Source organism: Eschrichtius robustus, chromosome 11, assembly GCF_028021215.1.
Source record: "Eschrichtius robustus isolate mEscRob2 chromosome 11, mEscRob2.pri, whole genome shotgun sequence".
NCBI classification, from domain to species: domain Eukaryota; kingdom Metazoa; phylum Chordata; class Mammalia; order Artiodactyla; family Eschrichtiidae; genus Eschrichtius; species Eschrichtius robustus.
In genome coordinates this window covers 106599703-106607776 of record NC_090834.1, presented here as the reverse complement: position 1 = coordinate 106607776, position 8074 = coordinate 106599703, and the positions used below count along the sequence as shown (strand labels likewise).

The 8074-nt window shown below is 47.2% G+C and overlaps 1 pseudogene; it reads left to right on the top strand.

Moving 5' to 3' along the window:
- Positions 1-6150: 6150 nt before the first annotated feature.
- LOC137772004 (S-phase kinase-associated protein 1 pseudogene) lies at positions 6151-6900 on the top strand (annotated as a pseudogene).
- Positions 6901-8074: the final 1174 nt, after the last annotated feature.

Genomic DNA, 8074 nt, shown 5'->3' with positions numbered 1-8074 from the left:
ACGATTACAATTTTGAATTACAGAAGGGAAAGTGGAAGAGGCTGCTATCGGAAAATTGGAAAAAATGTCAACAGAATGGCACAAACAGCAGAGCCATGATTTTATGGGCAAAACAGATTTCTTAAAGCAATATCAAAGGCCCTGATTTGAGTAGTTACTTTGAATTTATTTTTTTTTATTTATTTATTTTTGGCTGTGTTGGGTCTTCGTTGCTGCGCACGGGCTCTCGAGTTGCGGTGAGTGGTGGCTACTCTTCGTTGTGGTGCGCGGGCTTCTCATTGCGGTGGCTTCTCTTGTTGTGGAGCACGGGCTCTAGGCACGCAGGCTTCAGTAGTTGTGGCACGCGGGCTCAGTAGTTGTGACACACGGGCTTAGTTGCTCCGCGACATGTGGGATCTTCCCGGACCAGGGCTCGAACCCGAGTTCCCTGCATTGGCAGGCGGATTCTTAACCACTGCGCCACCAGGGAAGCCCTGAGTAGTTACTTTGAATATCCTAATTTCCAAGGAACTTGCCTCCTCTTTGCTGAAACACTTTGCCTTGTAAGAACACACAAGCACATAGACACTTCACAACAAACGTATTACTAAGAGAATAGGTTTTTGTTTGATGCCTATAAATCTGCCATGCCAACTGCCAGAAAATTGACAGAGCCATTCTCACCTGGGATGAGCAGGACACCAAGCCCCACGTCGGAGCCAGGCTCACTCGCAGGGGCACGTAGGGGCTGGCACGCACATCCCTGGACGGGACAGCCAGGGCACCGTGCTGGTCCTGAGGACGCTCTCACAGGCAGGAACTGTTGCTGTCAGCCAGGTTCCCTCAGCTGCCTTTATACACAATGGAGGCCTCCTGCAGCAGAAACAAGGGGTTTCCTCCAGAAACATCCCGACCAAGAGATGCCTCCATGGCTGAAAGAAGCTCCGGGAAACCACTCTCCCACTAACACCAAGACCAGCCACAGAGAATTCTCACTTCTGAGAGGGCAGCCGTGGTCAAGGGGGTGTCTGGTTTGGGTGTGAATTTGAGGGCTGGGAGTCAGCTTCTCTGTCTCAATAGGAACCCTTATATTTGCTGCTCAAGGTGCAAACTGCTACCTCGGTTTGGAGAACAGTTTAGCCAGACCTGATAAAATGAAGACGCACATATCCCTGTCTTCCAGTTCCCCACCTGGGTCTGTCCCCTCAAGATGGACACACACACACACGGATGTTCACGTTTTAGTGAAAAACTTGGAAATATCCGGAATGCCCATCAATAGGAGAATGATAAGGAAGTTAAGGTAAATTCAAACAATGGAATACTGAACGGCCAGGTAAAATGAACAAACTAGAGCAGCATCCGTCAACATGGGGTAATCTCAGACACATCACGCTGAATGGAAAAAGCGCATTGCTGCAGGTGTCGTATATGCTGTCTCTACAAAATTCAAAAACGTACAAGACAATACCGTATACTGTTTATGAGGACTTTCCTATGGAGGAGAAGTTGCATCCTTGCTGGGATGGATAATACTAATGGAGGAGAGAGAACCATCCATAAGGAGAGAGAGGGCAGGTAGGGACACACGTCGTGTGGCAGCGTGGGGTGTCTTTAGTTAGGTGGCTGTCCATGGATGTTCATTATATTATTCTTTTTTTTTTTAAACTTTGGGTTTATTTATTTATTTATTTATTTATTTATTTATTTATTTATTTATTTATTTATGGCTGTGTTGGGTCTTCGTTTCTGTGCGAGGGCTTTCTCTTGTCGCGGCAAGTGGGGGCCACTCTTCATCGCGGTGCGCGGGCCTCTCATTATCGTGGCCTCTCTTGTTGTGGAGCACAGGCTCCAGACGCGCAGGCTCAGTAATCGTGGCTCATGGGCCCAGTTGCTCCGCAGCATGTGGGATCTTCCCAGACCAGGGCTCGAACCCGTGTCCCCTGCATTGGCAGGCAGATTCTCAACCACTGCGCCACCAGGGAAGCCCCATTATACTATTCTTGCTACTTCTTTTTGCATGCTTGAAATATTTCATTAAAAAAATGACAACAGCCAGAAGGCAGAAACAACCCAAATGTCCCCAAATGTCCACTGGTGGATGGATGGAAAAATAAAATGTGATTTTGTTAAAACATACCCAGGATTTGTTTTAATCAGGTATGGTAAGACACACAGACTCAGAAATGATTGTCATGAAGGAAGAAATTTATACTCACAGATCCCTAGAAACAGGAGGCATGAAACTCCAGACAGGGCCACTCAGGGGAGCACCAGGGTCAGTCGGAAAGCAGAAGAGAGAAGAAAAGGAAGAGCGTGGCCCCGAGCCTTTATTGGGGTTGTTGTGAGAGAGAATGGGAGAGGAGGGTGGTTACCCTGAGTAAGCCTAGGGTTGGATAGTTTGAATAATTTCAGCAGGATCTGGGCTATAGATGCGGTCCCAAGTTATTCAGCACCTGGCCCTGGGGTGATTTAGGGCAGGGCGAGAGTTTGATAAAGGGGATGGTTGGGCGTGTGGGCCCTGGCTTGGTGGTTTGTACATCAAAGGTGCACTCACAGGGAAGTCTTTTGCTATCTCCAGGAATCAGTTAGCCCTGAGAGAGGCAGACTCTCCAGGATCAAGGCCAGCAATGCCAGAGTATCAAGAATACAGAAGATATGAAAAGATAGCCAATGCAGTGGTATAAACATACAATGGACTATCATTCAGCCTTAAAAGTGAAGGAAATGCTGACACATGCTACAACATTGATGGACCTTGAAGGCATTATGCCAAGTGATAAGCCAGTCACAAAAGGACAAATACTGTATGAGTCCACTCATATGAGGTCCCTAGAGTCAAATTCATAGAAACAGGAAGTAGAATGGTGGTTATCAGGGGCTGGGGAAGAGGAGAATGGGGAGCCATTGTTTAACGGGTACAGAGTTTCTGTTGGGGAAGATGAGAAAGTTCTGGAGGTGGATGGTGGTGACGGTTGCACCACTATATGAATGTATTTAATGCCACTGAATGGTTAAAATAGTAAATGTAATGTTATGTATATTTTACCCAATTAAAAAAACCCCACAATGTCAAAAGACCTCTTTTATATACATTAATGTACATGATTCTTTCAGTTATTCTCAGCTGACTCTTTTACACGTAGCTGGGATATTTTCTCAGATTACTAAAATTTTCAGACTACGCTTGATAAAACAAAACAAAATAACAACACAGTGATTTGCAGGGCTTATTCCTAAAGTTCAGGGTGACCCATCTGATCCAGGATCCTGCCTGAGATTTTATCTCTTCTCCTCAACAAGGGGATCTTCTGGACACCAGGTAAGGACATGCTGTCACATTTTGAGCTCCAGGGACGTGCACACACTGAAGCTTGAGTCCATTCCTCCCACCCCTGCCAGCGCATGTCAGAGCTGGGCTCTGTTCCAGGGGAGAGTGAGCTGGATCAGCCCTGGCAGCTGCCCTCAGAAGACAAAGGACACAGGGTAGATCTGCCAAGAAGTGTTCCAGAAGGGCTGGATGTGCTAAGGGCTTGTGGAGCCTGTACATAGAGCACAGAGCGAATACAGAGGAGAAATGCGGTACTTCCAGGCGGGAGGGCTGTGGAGACCGGCGAGGGGGAGGCACTTGGAAGGGCTCCCAAGATGGACGCTGGCGCCAGCACTCAGCAATGGGGACAGGGAGGCCGGCTAACTGGGTCACACAGCATCTGGGCAGAAAGGCATGCAGTCTGCTCAGGGCGGAGAACATCTGAGCGAGGGATGAAGCTGGACAAATGGCAGGCTGGAAGCAGGGGGCCCAATCCCTGGCTAAGGCCCCTGGGCTTCACTGGGGAGCTTTGGGGACCAATGCACAAGCTTCTGTGACAGGAACAGCACCATGAGAGCGGGGCTGTGGGATCTCATTTCCCCATCAGGCACAGAGGAAAAGGGCGGAGGGGCCAATGGTGGACAAAACCCACCAAATCACATAAACAGGTGTAAACTGACAACTGTGGCCGCTGTTCCCAAAGAGGGTACAATTTCACAGGACAGGGTACACAGGAAGCTTTGATGTGGCCGCAGAGGTCAGAGACAGCCCCCCAAGGAAGCCATGGCGGAGCCAAGGGTTTCAGCATGAGTAGAAATCAAGTAAGTGAGGGGGGCAGGCAAGAGGATCCCAGCAGAAGGAGCAGCATATGCCAATGCCCTGTGGCAGGATGGAGTGTGGGGCATTCTGGGAGAAGGGGTGTGGCCAGACCAGAACAAGGGGAAGGGCGGAGAGGTAAGTGGGGTCCTTAAGTAAAAGATGCACTGTAATTGCATCTGACCAGTGACCTCCGGATGGTCCCATGGCTTCAGACACCAGCCATGCCCTGCTGGCTCCCAGATGTGTATCTCCAACCCAGGTGCCAAACTCACACCAACTGTCTACTTGACGTTGGCACTGGGCTGTATAATGCGCCTCTCAAACTTAACAGGTCCCGTCCTCCATCCTCCCCGGTCTTCCTCCATCTCAGTAACGGCAGCAGTATCACCTGGATGCAGGTAACCTGGGGGCCACCCTCGAGTCCACCTTTTCCTCTCCCCCCTTGCAGCGAACGCTGTCCTTGCTCACCTGATCCCCTCAGACCCTCTTTCCTGGTTGTGTGCCCCTCCCCCAGCCACTGCGGGCTTCCTTCCTGGGCTGGGTCTGCCATTTTCTCCAGCTCCTGGAGCCACTTTTAACTGAATAGCCCTGTGATTGCACGTCTGTTGGCTTCATCTTCCTTATCCTGCTTTCCCCACTCTCCCTCTAGCTTCTCCTGGTAGCGCTTCCTCAGTCAGTCTTTTGCACGTGAGCCCCATCTCACGATCTGCAAGAACCCGATCTAAACACCCCTCATTGTCTATTACCAAATCCTGTGGTCCACCTCTACCACTTCTCCCCATCTCCCTGGCCACCCCCTAATGCAGGGAACCATCACCTCTCAGCTAAACAAGTACGGCAGCCTCCTAGCTGCTCTTCCTGAGTTCTCTCTTGTCGTCCCCCCACCCCCCACATTCTCTGCCCAAATCATGTCACTGCCTGAGGAAAGCCATCACTCTCCTCTCAGATCAGCCAGGATGGTCTGTTTGGGTTCCTCTGGTACTGTGCCCTCTCTCTCTCTCTCTCTCACATACACATACACACACACACACACACACACACACACACACACACACACACGCACCAGCCAGGGCAGGGATGAATTGCCCTGGCACTGCCATTTACTAGCTGTGCGTTCTCAGGCAAGTTGCTTACCCTCTCTGTGCCTAGGGTTGCTTGTTTGTAAAATGAGTTTATTAAAACTTTCTTCAAGAGGTGTTGGAAGGATGTAAAGTACTTGGCACGGTGCCTGGCTTAGAGTAAGTACTCAATAAACATAAGCCAGTTTTCATTAATTCATCAAGCAAAAATCTATTAAGCGCCTGCTATGTGACAGGCACTGTTCTAGATGCTGGGGATGCACCCATGAAGAAAACAGTAAAGATCCCTGCCCTCTTGGAGCTTACAGTCTAGCAGGGGGAGACAGAGAGTAAACAAGAATTACAATAAATAAAGAAATGAGCTAGTATGCTGAGGATGAGGGGCACTACAGAAGAAAGACAAAGCAGAGTGCTGCAATGGGGATTAGGGTGGTCAGAACGCAATTTTAAGTAGGGTGGTCAAGGCAGGCATCAGCACAAAGGTGGTGTGTGAGCAAAGACTTAGAGGTGAGGGAGGAAGGCACGCAGATGTCTGGGAAATGCATTCGAGGCAGAGGGAAGAGCAGGGCAGAGGTCTCGGGGTAGGAGACGGTGCTGATGAAGAGCAAGGAGACAGGGAGGAAGGGATGAAGTCGTGGGGAGCGGTAGGAGATACGATTACAGAGTCTGTACTCCACTCTATAAACACATGATAAAATGGAAACAAATGCATACTTAACGTTTTTCCTTTTTGTATATTTTCCAATTTCTTTAATGGGCATTTTAAAACCTGATTTTAAAATCATACATTTCAAAAGTTTTGAAAGCTTGGAAAAGGAAATTTTTTTTACAATAAAGAAAGCTCTAGAGTTGTGGGGAAGGAAGGAGCAAAATTTACACCGTCCTTAGACATCTTCCCTTTAGCCCGCTCAAGAATCTACCATCTGGGACACTTGAGGCGTTAAGACAATGGGGTGGGTTGGCCTTGTTCTCCGCTTTTCTGTCTTTCTTTTTGCAGACGCCGCCCTGCTCTCATCAGCCTCTCGCCAGCCATCTCCTTGAATCCTAACACCATGCCTTCAATTAAGTTGCAGAGTTCTGATGGAGACATATTTGAAGTTGATGTTGAAATTGCGAAACAATCTGTGACGATTAAGACCACGTTGGAAGATTTGGGAATGGTTGATGAAGGAGATGATGATCTACTCCTCTTGCCAAATGTTAATGCAGCAATATTAAAAAAAGGTCACTCAGCGGTGCACCCACCACAAGGTTGATCCTCCTCCTGAGGATGATGAGAACAAAGGAAAGCGGACAGATGACATCCCTGCTTGGGATCAAGAATTCCTGAAAGTTGACCAAGGAGCACTTTTTGAGCTTATACTGGCAGCAAACTACTTAGACATCAAAGGTTTGCTTGATGTTACCTGCAAGACTGTCGCCAATATGATCAAGGGGGAAACTCCTGAGGAGATTCGAAAGACATTTAATATCAAAAATGATTTTACTGAAGAAGAGGAAGCCCAGGTACGCAAAGAGAACCAGTGGTGTGAGGAGAAGTGAAATATTGTGTCTGATGCTGTAACACTGTTAAGGATTTTTCCAAATACTAGTTGCACTGCTTTGTTTATAATTGTTAACATTAGAAAAACAGTCCACAAATGCAGCAGCAAATCAGTTGTATTAGCAGAATGTTGTCCTCATTGCATGTGTAGTTTCAGTACAGATTCCAAACTTATGGCTCAGTTTCTTCTAGTATGATCAAAAGTTCTTTTTTCTTGGCTCTGAATAAAATTGAACTGTGGGTTCTCTATAGAAAGTGGCATTTTGGGCTTTCCCTCTTTTTGTAAAGTAATTTATGCCTAGTTTATTGTCCAGTTTAGTTTAGTGACTTTTAAAAGTTGGCACTGTAAATAAAACAACTTGCAAAAATTTTTCTGAAATAGAATTAACAACGTATTATCTTTATTCATGAGTTGGAAACTGGAAAAAGGCTAATTGAGGTAAATGTTATCAGAGTGGGGTTATCAGAATGTCTTCCAGCTTCCTGGACTCCACTGGTATTGATTAGCCTGTATGTAGCAGGGCTCCCTTAATTGGATCTGAGGACTTGTTTTTGCATTTTTAACCCTCTCAGCTTTGAATATGTTGGCTAGAGGCTCATTTACTACTCAGTTTGTGGTTTGGGAGGAAACAGAATTAGACAGTTTGCTGGCTTTTCTATTAAAAGAGACACTTAACCCATGTGGTGTGTCATCTTTTTATAATCAGTAATCTTATGTGGGGAAAACCATAAACACTACTTGCATGTAAAAAATAATTTAACCTTTAATGTTAAAATGTATGGCGTTACGCAGAAAGCATCAGTCACGAATGCAAGATACTTTCAATAAAAAGTAAGTTACATAGTAGGTAGTAAATGGTTTGCTTTTTGTGTATTTAAATGTTTCTCTTCACTTAATATTAAAAGTTAAATTAAAAAAAAAGACAATGTGGTGCAGCCTTCTCGGTTCCTCGGGATCCTGCTTCCCTCCCCCAACCCACAGGCAGGCTCTGGGTGCCATTTTGGATCCTCAGTCTATGGGGTCAGCCGTCAAGGACCACACGACCCGAGTCCACCAATCAGAGGCTGCTCCCCACCCCGCACCATTTTGTGATTTATCCCTTGACTGCTGGGGGGGTGGGGTGGCAGGGGAGGGAGGTCAGATTTGTTGGGATTTGGCCTATATTTGAATGAGGTCACTGAATTTGGGTCTAAGTTAAAAGTTGGGAAGTTGGGGCTTCCCTGGTGGTGCAGTGGTTAAGAATCCACCTGCCAATGCCTGGGATATGGGTTTGAGCCCTGGGCTGGGAAGATCCCACATGCTGCGGAGCAACTAAGCCCGTGCACCACAACTACTGAGCCCGC